This window comes from Ictalurus punctatus, chromosome 25, assembly GCF_001660625.3.
Source record: "Ictalurus punctatus breed USDA103 chromosome 25, Coco_2.0, whole genome shotgun sequence".
Taxonomy (NCBI): domain Eukaryota; kingdom Metazoa; phylum Chordata; class Actinopteri; order Siluriformes; family Ictaluridae; genus Ictalurus; species Ictalurus punctatus.
Window position 1 is genome coordinate 14,091,575 of NC_030440.2, and position 12,402 is coordinate 14,103,976.

General features: G+C 37.4%; 1 long non-coding RNA gene across 1 annotated transcript; it reads left to right on the plus strand.

The window, feature by feature from the left end:
* Positions 1 to 1,414: 1,414 nt before the first annotated feature.
* On the plus strand, positions 1,415 to 1,884 carry LOC128629133 (uncharacterized). Its single transcript, XR_008393422.1, has 2 exons — positions 1,415 to 1,676; positions 1,754 to 1,884. It is a non-coding gene; the product is annotated as an uncharacterized LOC128629133 (long non-coding RNA).
* Positions 1,885 to 12,402: the final 10,518 nt, after the last annotated feature.

The following is a 12,402-nucleotide window of genomic DNA, read 5'->3' on the forward strand; positions in this document are numbered from 1 at the left end:
GTGTGTTGGGAGTCCTGTCAGACACCAAACGATGAGGATGTGTTTGGACAAGCATGCACTGCTTTTGTCAAGTATGCATTGTGTCCTAGGAACCATTTTGTGTACTATAAGCTATGACTAGAGCTTATACTTTGAAGTATTAAGTGTACAAAATGAGCTCTAATTGACTATCAGTGGAGATACAATGCTCTACAACAAATATTGAATTTAATAGCTGTTTATTCTGTGAAGGTGCTTATGTCTGTTAATCTGTACAAATAAGGGGCGCTTCTAACTAAGCAGAAATCAAATAAAAGCCAAAAAGTATAGTACCATAATGACAGGAAGTAAAGTATTAAATATATAGCGTATAATATCCCAGATATTGCAATGTAACTCTAGTGTATCATATACAGGTGCATCTCAAAAAATGTTTATATCGTGGATTTAATATTCATAGTTTAATTCAAAAATGTGAACTTTCATATATTCTAGATTCTTTACACATAAAGTGAAATATTTCAAGCTTTTTGTTTTAATTTTGAGGATTACGGCTTACAGTTCATGGAAATCAAAAATCCAGTATCTCAAAATATTAGAATAAGAATTTATAATACAGAAATGTATTTTATTAATTTATGCGCTCAATATTTGGTTGTGGTTTTAATCCTTTTGCATGAATTACTGCATCAGTGTGGCATGGCATGGAGGCGATCAGCCTGTGGCACTGCTGAGGTGTTCTGGAAGTCCAGGTAGCTTTGATAGCGGCCTTCGGCTCGTCTGTATTGTTGGGTCTGGTGTCTCTCATAGATTCTCTATGGGGTTCAGGTCAGGCGAGTCGGCTGGACAATCAAGCGCAGTAATATCATGCTCAGTTTTTTGAGGTGAGGAAAACAAATGACCACAGGCAAGTTAGCGTTCATCACTATTTAGCATTAATGCTGCTGAAAATGCCTGGCCGAGTTCGTGATATTTAGTAAGGGAGCTCTCGAAAATGTTTTCATTGGACAACAGTAACTCAGCGAGTGATAATTAACTTTACCTATTGCGATGGCTTCAACTGTGAATATCATGCACTGCTTCCTCAGTGTTGGTGTTACACTACTAGTGTCATTTGTTTATGCTGGCTGTGAAATATCGACTGAGGTTATTGTATAATTCTCTGGGTTTGAATCTTATCTGAGGCTCTGAGTTAGGGTTAGCTATCTGGATGCTGTCACCAATCACAGTAGGGATTAGTGATGCTAAGAATACAGCTTGTGGTAATGTTAGACATTCCCCTTGCCTTTTTGAAAGTTAATGATGACGTAGCATTACAGCTAGTCACCATGATGTAATGCAAAGAGTGGCTTAATGTTAACAACATTTAGCAAGTGTTTTGGACAAGGCAAGCTGTAGTAATTAGCATTAGGATGATGGGTTAGAGCCATGTTTCTTCATGTATTCGGTGAATGTTAATGCTGGGTAACAGGTGCAGACAGTCAGTGGCTAATGGGACTTAGCTAGCTCAGTAATGTCGAGGCCAAAAGTTCTTCACAAGGTTAACGTGACAAAGAGAGGTTGAGGGTTACAATAGGTTGAAATGATTCACACTATCTCTGTAATGTTGGTTAAATGAATTAGGTTGTGCAAATAAATTGACGGTGAGGTGCTAAAGGCTGGAAAATAAATATTATGCAGTTAGCTAGATTTTCCTGGTGAGGCTACAGCCCAAAGGCATTTGTCCGTATTTTGTAGCTAACAACTAACAAACAGTCTTTTTGCTCTTTTACAGTTATTCAGATGTAAGTGAGTGGGACTCTTTTCTTCCCAGATGGCAGGGAGTTTTGTAGGAAGATGCATCAACTCCAATTCTTACATCTGACAAATGTTTTAATGATTTTAATAAATCTCACCTGAGTTTCATGCAACTGTTTGTTTATTTTGTGAGCATTTTAGTAGAACTGTAGCATACAAACAAATTGCCTTTTAGGATAATTGAAGGGAAAAAAGTATATACAACACATCTGTGTAATTTGTGTTATTTTTAACACATCTTTGTGTGGAAATGTTTAACACACAGCACGTGTTAAATATACTAACACACTGATTGTGTTAAAAGCGACACAAAATGTGTTGTCCTTAACTAGACATGCAGGTGTGTTCAAAATTAACACATGATTGAATGAAGGTTAGGATCAATATATTTGCCCATAAAACCATTACTGTAGACGAGAAAAAGCAAAAATGTGCGATAACAGTCCAGTTTGCATGACATTAAACGCACCGCTATCTAAGTTGGTTACTCAGTTTCTTTTTTGGATGTTTTAAATGTCTCCTTTGATCAACATCTGACCTTTTCGACTTAAATATATGACTTATTTGAGTCATTTACTTCAAAGTCTATATATAAACACCACTTTAGCAGCTCTAGCAATACATTACTGAACACCTTCTTGTGTTTAAATAAAGGAGATAGCATGTGGACATATTTGTTTACAATGTGGTAAAGTTGACATTTTTAAAGGTTAAAAATAACTCTGAAAATATTAACCCATTTATGAAATAAAATTAACCCAGCGTTTTTGTAAAAATGAAACCATCCTTTGAGTTGAAAAACACCTCATTTGCTGGGTTAAAATGAACAGCCCAACTTCATGCTTTAGTTTAACCCAAAATGTGTTCTGTTCTATATTTACCCAGCTGTTGGGCTAAAAATAACCCAATTTGGGTTGTTTTTCACGCAGTGTTTTTTTTTTTTTTTTTTTTAGAATGCATGCGCTGTAAGCCGTAATCATCACGATTAAAATGAAAAAAGGCTTGAAATATTTCACTTTATGTGTCATTACTCTAGAATATATGAAAGTTCCACTTTTTTAATTAAATTACTGGAAAAAATTGAATTTTCCACGATATTCTAACTTTTTGTGATGCATTTATGTACAAAAACCTGACAATTCATTATACACACATAAACTCAGCAAAAAAAGAGAAACATCTCACATTCAGCTGCTTTTATTTCCAGCAAAATTCTTAACGTGTAAATATTTGTATTAACATAAAAAGATTCAACAACTGAGACATAAACTGAACAAGTTTCACAGACATCTGAGGAACAGAAATGGAGTCATGAGTCCCTGAATAAGGGGGGGGGGTCAATATTAAAAGTAACAGTCAGTATGTGGTAGCCTCCAGCTGCTTTAAGTACTACAGTGCATCTCATCCTCATGGTCTGCACCAGATGTGTCAGCTCTTGCTGTGAGATGTTCCTCCACTCTTTGGAAGTTCTCGATCACATCTGAGGGACACACGGTTACATGTAATTTTCCACTGCAAGGACGATCAGCTGTCCTTCCTGTCTCCCTGTAGCACTGTCTTAGACGTCTTACATTACAGACATCGCAGTTTATTGCTCTGGTCACATCTGCAGTCCTCATGCCTCCCTGCAGCAGGCCTATGGCATGTTCACGCAGGTGAGCAGGAACCCTAGACATCTTTCTTCTGGTGTTTTTCAGAGTCAGTAGAAAGGTCTCTTTAGTGTCCTAAGTTACTGTAACTATGATCTTAATTGCCTACAGCCTGTAAACTGCTCGTGTCTTAAGGACTGTTCCACAGGTGCAGGCGCAATAATTGTTTATGTTTCAATGAACAAGCATGAAAAACATTGTTTGACCAATTTCCAATAAAGATCTGTAACGCTTATTTGGATTTTACAAAATTATCTTTAAAATAAAGTCTCCTGAAAAAGGGACATTTCTTTTTTTGCTGAGTTTAATAGTTAGTCTCAGCCGCAGATACGCAGCCCACAGGATATTGAGCATTTGATATATTTGGTACACTTTTCTGAAAGATTCAGAATCCTAAGCTAACACTATGATTGTCTCTCACGCACTTCCATTCCCAGGAAACAGAACTTTGAACACAATGACATAATGATTTTTTTTTTTTTTGAGCAAGATATAGTCACTAGATTAAAAAAAGTCTAGTCTTTAAAAGTTATTCAAAAGTTTAAGTAAACAAGATAATATCACAGGTTTAACAGAGGGATGTGAGAGAAAGGCACGCTTCTTGGCCATGTTTCTTGACCAAATGTACCAAACTCTCTATAACAAAAGCTAGAGTTCTGACTTACAAGACAACATACTGTATTACCACTCCTTCAACCTTATGTGCATAATGCAAGCAATAAAAAAAGAGGGAAAAAATGGCAAATGTTTTATGGGCAGTTTCCTATCAATATTAACACCACATTGTCTCATAGATTTAAACTAAGAAAGGTTTCTTCAACTCCTGCATTACTTTTCCTGCTAGATTGATCTGTTGGATTGCAGTACAAAAGACATGTAATAAAAACCTATAGATTTTTAGATTGGTATTTACCTCCTTAAATGAAATGAAGAAAAATTTTTATTTGTAAAATATTACACATAATTCAACACACATTTCAAAGCACTGCGCCATAAAATGTATTGATACTAATATTATAGCCATACATAAACTCCTTGCTGAAGATTCAAATTCAGGTAAAAAAAAAAACACATTTTTTTCATAAGCAATTTTACTTACCCAAAAGTGCATCTAAATACATTACACAAATGTAATGTCTCGCTGTTTTTATTACAGCAATATGGTTTTGCATGTGCTAAACCTACATGGAAACACTTGTAAATTAGGCCCTGAAAACATCACATCAAAGCAACAAGTAATTAACGCTTCATCTGAGTAACAAATCTTCCCAGCATTTTACCACCAACAAGATAAATCGTCTGTGAAACCTTTCAGCTGGTTGTGTGGGTCATTTTAACAGTAACAGGAAGGTAGGTGTTTTTTCAACTCATCTGAGGCGCTTCATCAGTTCTTCTGAATGTTAGGGTTGAATTCCCTGCTGGTTTACAAACGTTAAATCCAAATAACTCAAGTGTAATTCATTACTAAAGTAATTAAGTCTAGCAATTTGTCATGTAATTGTAGAAATTAAGAGCATTTCCAGAGCAAGTCCAACTCATAGTCCAAGTCTCATAAGCTCAAGTCAAGCCATCTTAGGTCCAATCATGTCTTGAATACTCTATCACTGTAGGTGACATATGTATAATTATATATAAATTCTATTGTACAGCGCTTTGGCAGCCCTTATGGTGTTTTAAATATGCTTTTTTGAATAAAGTTGACTTGACGACTGTTTTTTCCTCTTATGCCACCAATTTGCCAATGATTACATTGTTTTTTATTTATTAAAGAATAACATAAAACGTTTTATTCATTTCAATTGACATTTAATGTTGTGAAATGTTCACTAAGCAAGTTAGTTCCTGTTATCACTTAGGTTACAGCAGCTATAAACTGTCAATCCGTCACCAGCCTATTTTTTCCTCTGTCCTGAAGAATTTGCTCAAAAAAAAAAAAAAAATAGGAAAAGCTTTACAGAGTGCTGACTGATACAAAGAATCCTTCCAAGATTCCCAGATGTCTCCAAACAGAGAATGTGACTGAGATTAGAGCTCCAGTACCTTCGGTTTATGTGAACATCAAGCCCTGCTGCGTTTTAATGGAAATGAGAATCACGGATCCAAATTTTGTGAAATATTTTTTAAAACTATTTGATGTTATGGATCGTGTTTACAGACAAACCCTAGACAGACACATGACGGCTATACAAACAACCTTGAACATAATGTTCCATGATCATGCACGTCCCTTGCTGGTTTTACTGCTGCATGGTTATAGCTGAGATTTTGCACAATAGATCAAATACATTTTTTAAATCCTTCCTGTTGTTTCATAGTATTTTAGCTTGCTACATAAAACAGTTAAGGTATCTTAACCATTAAGTTGAGTAAATTATTAAGAAGGTGCTTTTTTCTGGTCTAACATCTTCTAAAGTAATTCCAAAGCTGCATACTGTAGGAAGCAAGACAGTCAGCTAGCATAAGTCAAGAGACTACCTGGCATACTCAGATGAAATTAGCATCACTGAGATTGCTGGTTAATATTTAGCTAATTAGCTTTTGCTCTTGCCATCTAGCCAGCTACTTCCACTTATGATCTGCAATCTAAATCTAATCACGTTCTCAAATGAACAGAATTAAAAAATAATAGATATGATTGGCCAGAGGAAACAACTGTGAACTATTTACAAAAAGACACTAGTGTTTGCTTTGCTAATTTAAATGCTTTACTGTATCACGTATTTTTGCCAGACGTGAATAAGAACATATTTTGATATAGCTTTGTTGCCAAAACTGACAAACAAGAACAGGAAACTTAACAGCAACATCAAATGGAAATCATAACAACAAATTTGAATTAATTAATATTAATGTATTGGCCCAATATCACCAGGGCATTAGTTGAAAAATATCTTTAAGGTCTGTGCACCTCATTTGTTGTTAGTAAAATTAAGCCCTTAGGACAGAAAGAGACAATCCGAAAATATGTTTCAGTCCCATTTTGATTATATAAATGTGTGTGCGTGTGTGTATATATATCAAACTCCTTATAACCATTAAACAATAATGTTCCCAAAGATTGGCACGTATAAAAGAAGTACATAGAAAACCTGTAATCCTACACTGGTCATGCCTTTGCCAATGGGCTGAGAGTTGACCTCAATTCAGGGGGTACTAGAGGGCATCAGGAGTAGCGATCTCGCTCCGAAACCACCTTCTCAACGGTAACACCTTACTCCTCATAATGGCACATAATCAGATTACTCCTGAGACCAGAACCGCGCGGAAGTTCTCAAAGCAGCTTGTGCGGAGGAGCACCTGGGTGTCTAACCACACACACAGCTCTGACGGCCTCAGGAGGGGCTGCTGAGAGTTAGCGTTTAACGCTGAGCTGAGATCAGCGGCAGGGTTTCCGCCACAGTGTGCGAGAGCGGGGTTTGATCACGAGGAGCCGATTCCGTGTCAGCCACTGAGGCTGTGGTTAGAACGGCGCTGCAGAGCAGTGACAGTGCGCAGCTTTAACCTCACACAGGAAGGGAGCTTTACTTTATCTACACAGCCGCCTGCGCTCTCACCCGCACGGCCAGAACGGGGGTGTCACACCTGCCACACACACACACACACACACACATAAAGAGCAAGAGACTCAAAGAACAAAAAAAAGAAATGAGCAAAAGCACATGTATAGTAACTGTTGCGTGGGCTAAAGAAAGTCAAATGACACAAATAGGTGCATAAGGATGAAAAAATATTTCCAGTGATATTGTACACTAAAAATTTGAGAATCATCCCAGCAAATAAAACTAAAACATCGAACTCTCTGGATTTTAAATGAGAGAGAATGAAAAACAGAATACAACTTTTTTTTTTTTAAGGAAAAAAAAAAACGATGAAGACTTCATAAAAGTTATCCATTAAACAAACATTACTGATGAAGAAATGTAACAAATAGGGGAAACTATGTTCTAGTATTTCTGGAAAGAAAAGAAAAGAAAAAGCCAGTGTATGTCACAGACTTTGCAACACTACGACTGTCGTATTTCATATTTTCGCACTTTTTAAAGTCTTCTACACCAAACTAAACACTCTGACACCGTTATTAAAATAACCTCGCACTAATTTTCCGATGTGTTTGAACACCAGAGGCAGGAAGCTGCAGCCTCTTACATCAGAGAAGCAAAGTATCAGTTTGAGAATTCGTTGAAATCGTCACGCCTAATCACTCACTCCTTATATGACTAGATCAGCAATACGACAGCGATCCGAATCGCTCATGCGGTCTGTGTCACTTGGCATGCTTTAATTGTAAGCAAACACAAAAGGCGAGCTTTGGACTCTGTGCTCCTCGTCCCTTCTCGAACGCAGGGCTGTGAGTACAGCGTGTGGCTCGGGTTGAGCCGTGTGAACTAGGTGCCAGACCACATCTGACGAGCGCCGCGTAGGCCGAGAGATGCCTCTCTCCATCTTTCCCTCTTTCTCCTTTCTTTCAGATCCCATCGATTCGGCTGCCATAAGTCATATGTGCAGCGATGAGCTGTGGTCTGAGAAAGCACATATGGAACGAGTGACGAGGTTTAACATGGCCGCCCTTAACGAGGGGCGAGGACGCCGCTGAGAACACGGGACGAAAAACAAACGTTTAGCTGAGTCCTCTGTGCTAATACGTGTCAGATGTGTGGAAAAGAAGGGTGTTGATGTGTGAAAGGCTTCAGATTGGACCTGAGCGACTCTGAAATGAGAGCTCTCACAGCTTAAACACCAAATGTTGGTGAGCTGGAGGTTTCCGTCATTGGCAAATCATGTGAAATAGTGCAAACATGTTCATACGTTTATACCCCAGTGATATTGAATTCTCAACTCTCATTGGTCAGAAGGTGTTGATGAATTTTACAATAACAGCGAGCAAGGAAAATCTGTCAGAGGTAAAGCTGTATACGTTTTCACAATGGAGGGCTTTGCACTTTCAAATTTCCCTGTAATATGATTTTTTTTATTATTAACTTAAAAAAAAAAAAGATGGAACGACTGGTTAGAACTGCTAGAACAGGAACTAACTTGTCCCATGAAGGTTCCACAACATTAAATGTAACTATAAACTGTTAAAGTTTTGATGCATCATTCACAAATAAAATAGAAATTCTGATCATTGGCAAATTGCTGGGGTATATAAGAGGAATCAAACACTCAGCGTGTGTAAAGGAGATTTTTACTTTCGAGTTTGGATATAAAGAGACTCCGACGAAGACAGTAACGTGAACTCGGGTATAATGCTGACTCAAGACAGTGAGACGTGCTGAAAAGAACGTATGCCTCGCGCCTCCGGGATTGGGGGTTTGAATCCCACCTCCGTGTTGTGTATGTGCATGTTGTCCCCCTGCTTCGGAGATTTCCTCCGTGTACTCTGGTTTCCTCCCACAGTCTAAAGACATGCCTTGTAGGCTGATTAACATTTCCAAATTGTGTGATTGCGATGGGTTGCCACTCCGGCCAGGGTGTCCCCTACCTTATGCCCTGATTTCCCTGGGATAGGCTCCAGGCTCCGCCTCGACCTTGTGTAGGATAAACGGTACGGAAAATGGATGGATGGAGAGTGTAGACATGAGTGTGCATTATGTTAATAAGGTGATTGAAAACCTTTTACAAGGATCTGTTTAATTAATGGTGGCATCCGATATGCAGATGTGCTGCAAATACCTAATATTAAACTAATTCATCATATTAAAGATTTTTTTTCTTATTATTTTTACAAAGATTCTCATTATTAAACCTTTAGAAATATGATCTTTTAATACATGCACTCTGGATGTATTCATTTGCTCATGAGAGTGAATTTTAGGCAACAGTAAATCACGCTGCAGGTGCTAAAGGACTGACTCCATTAGCATTGACTCCATCCTGTATTTTGCACCTTTAGATAAAAAAAGGCCTAACTGCATATTCATTCATGTTAAACACACAAAACGGACAAGACATGCTATTTTACTTACTTGAAAGACGCAATCCTCTAGATCTTGTTGGGTGTTATCATGTTTGCAGGTTTTTAACCCACACAAACCTATAGTAAATCAGGGCCTTAGTGTATTTCTTCTATGCTTTAATCCAACTCGGGGCATGACCCAAATATACATTCTCATGCTCAGTCATAATCATTCTCACAAACATTCTCTCATCTCTTCTCATTCTCATACACTTCTGTAAGTTGCTCTGGATAAGGGCACCTCCAAATGCCATAGATGTAAATGTAAACCAGTCTTTACAGGATTTCGTTGAGTATTTATTTATTTATTTATTTGTGATCGTTGCGGCCAAAAATGCTTGATTTTGCTGCGGTTTTTTTTTTTCAAAATGTGCGATGCAACTTGCAGAGCTTGTTGTGCTTTTTTTTTTTTTTTTTTTGAGGAAAACTACTTGAACTGGTGAAATTGCAATTGCAAGAAATTGAATAAATCGGACAGGGCTTTGACTGAATGTGTGTTGTGATGTCGTCACATGACGCGTCTCCTCCGAATGTTGAGGAGTTTGCTTGATTTTCTGTTCATTTTTGTGATCGCAAAATCCTGGAGGGACTAGTAAATGTACTTATTTACATATCACCATTTAGAGTCACCAGAGAACATACAAAACTCTGCAAAGTTAGCTTAGCTTAGACTCAAACCAGTAGCACCACTTTTTGCCTACAACCGTTTTATTATTCTTTGAGCAGCTTTTGGATCCTCTCACTTGTAATATTTGTGCCTGAAACAGAGAGGGTCATGGCAAAACTTTTGTCTCTTCGTGGCATATATTTGTTGACTTTGCTTTGCTTTTGTAGAAAAAAAAAGAGGTTCATTTTCATTTTTGTTCCCTTCAAAAACCACGACGGATGCAAATTTTTGTCCTCAAGCATAATTTGTCAAATGCTGGACAGCGAGGTTGAATTGAATCAAGCAGAAAACAAAGAATCGTTGATAAAAAATAAATACAAGCATGATGTGCAATGAAACACAAGACAAGAAAAAAGAATTCCCCAAAAGAGGACAATGCACAGTCAAAGACCTCGGCCATGACTCATAATATGTACTTTGTATACTTGTAGAGCCAGGAGTGTGTTCATGCTGGGAAAAGTCAGTGAGTTGTAGTGCACTATAAAGTACTGCTGAGAAATAAGTGGCTGTTCCTGTTGAGGATGGTTAAATGATATTAGGCACCGTGTGGTTATCTGTCATTCCCATTTATTCCAGTAGAGTTTTTTGATATGAAGCCACTTTGCAGACGTTTAGGCCAAAGATAGAGACGACGCTTAAGATGGGACTCAGAAGTGTCAACAAAATAAATAAACCAGAACATGCTGAAGTAATTATGGGTAAACTCGCGTTGGCCCGCAGTGCTGATTTATCACGTCTTGGCTGTGTTTCTTCGAGGCCGCCGGTGCTGTCCTTCGCTCCTCGGTGTGAGAGCTCGAAAGGACTCGTCCCTTGGCAGAGCTCCTTTGAACGCTAAGTCCCCTTATTTGAGCCGAGTGGATTCAGATGGCTTGGCTGCAGCTCAAAGGCACACGGCGCACTGGGTCAACGTATTACTTCAATACTTGAGAGGCGCTGATGCTCTCAAGTGCGGTGCCTTTCAATCACCCAGCGAAAAAGCTCTGAGCTCCGGGTCAAGGCCCCCGAGCTGGAAGAGAACAGGACCACAAGTTGTCCTGTTGAGTCTGCGTTAGCTGTAAAAAGTCTCAAAGTTTGCAGCTGGATTTGAACCAAGACACGCTGTAAATTGGTATCATCTGTTACACTAGGGAATCCCAACTCTTCTTTCTTTTTTCTTTTCGTTCTTTTTTTAAAACCAAATTGCTGTAAGATGCAACTTTCCACTTTGGTTAGCAAACACGTCGTGTCCCACGGTAAGCTCTGTCAAATTTCAATACAGCCTATTCTTTTAAGGGGATTATAAGGCCTCCTGAAGCAGGAGAGAAAGCAAACAATCAAACAGCTGCAAAGTTAGAAAAGTGCTGGGAGTAATCTATCTTCCGTCATTATTTTGCCAAGCCGGTTGCGTTGCCGTGTTTACTGACATAAACACATATTTGTTTGCTTAGCTGATCAACCCATAAAAACATTGGCTAGCTTTTGAGAATGCTGCATTCACTAAAAACATGACTTTGCTTTTATACATATTTCATATAATCTAAAGTATTATTCGGAAAAGATGAGATTTCTGGATATATATATATATATATATATATATATATATATATATATATATATATATATATATATATATATATATCCAGAAATCTCATCTTTTCCGAATAATACTTTAGATTATATGAAATATGTATAAAAGCAAAGTCATGTTTTTACTAATGGTATTACTTAACAGATATATATATATATATATATATATATATATATATATATATATATATATATATATATATATATATATATATATATATATATATATATATCTGTTAAGTAATACCATAGGACAATGGTAGTAATAATAAGGATAAGCTATCTACATAAATCACAGAGATACTGTATGCGCATAGTCATCACACCAAATGTTCCATTTACATTTTTAATACAAACTGATTGCTTTGACCTTTATAAATATTTGTTGTAGGGTGTGTGGCTGAACAAGTTGCATTAGAAGGTTACATGACCAAAACAGGAATGAAGACTATGGGTATGTCTCAAGCAGCTCCCTAATTCTGTAGGTAGTGAATCAGTAGATGGTGTACACGAGTTCGGGCACTCGTAAAGACCCTGGCTCACTACACATTGGAACACTGATAACTCAATTTCTGGCAACATGACTACATACTCGTGTTGTAAAACATCACCAAAAATTGCAAAAACGTAAAAATACTTAAATGTCATATACATTTGTTAGCTTAATCACACGTGTTTCTGCCATAATATGTCAAGCAGGATCATAGGATCATTTTCATAAAAAAAAAAAAAAAAAGAAACATTTAAAAGTCGTTAGACTCAAACAAACTGTTAAAATTCACTAACGT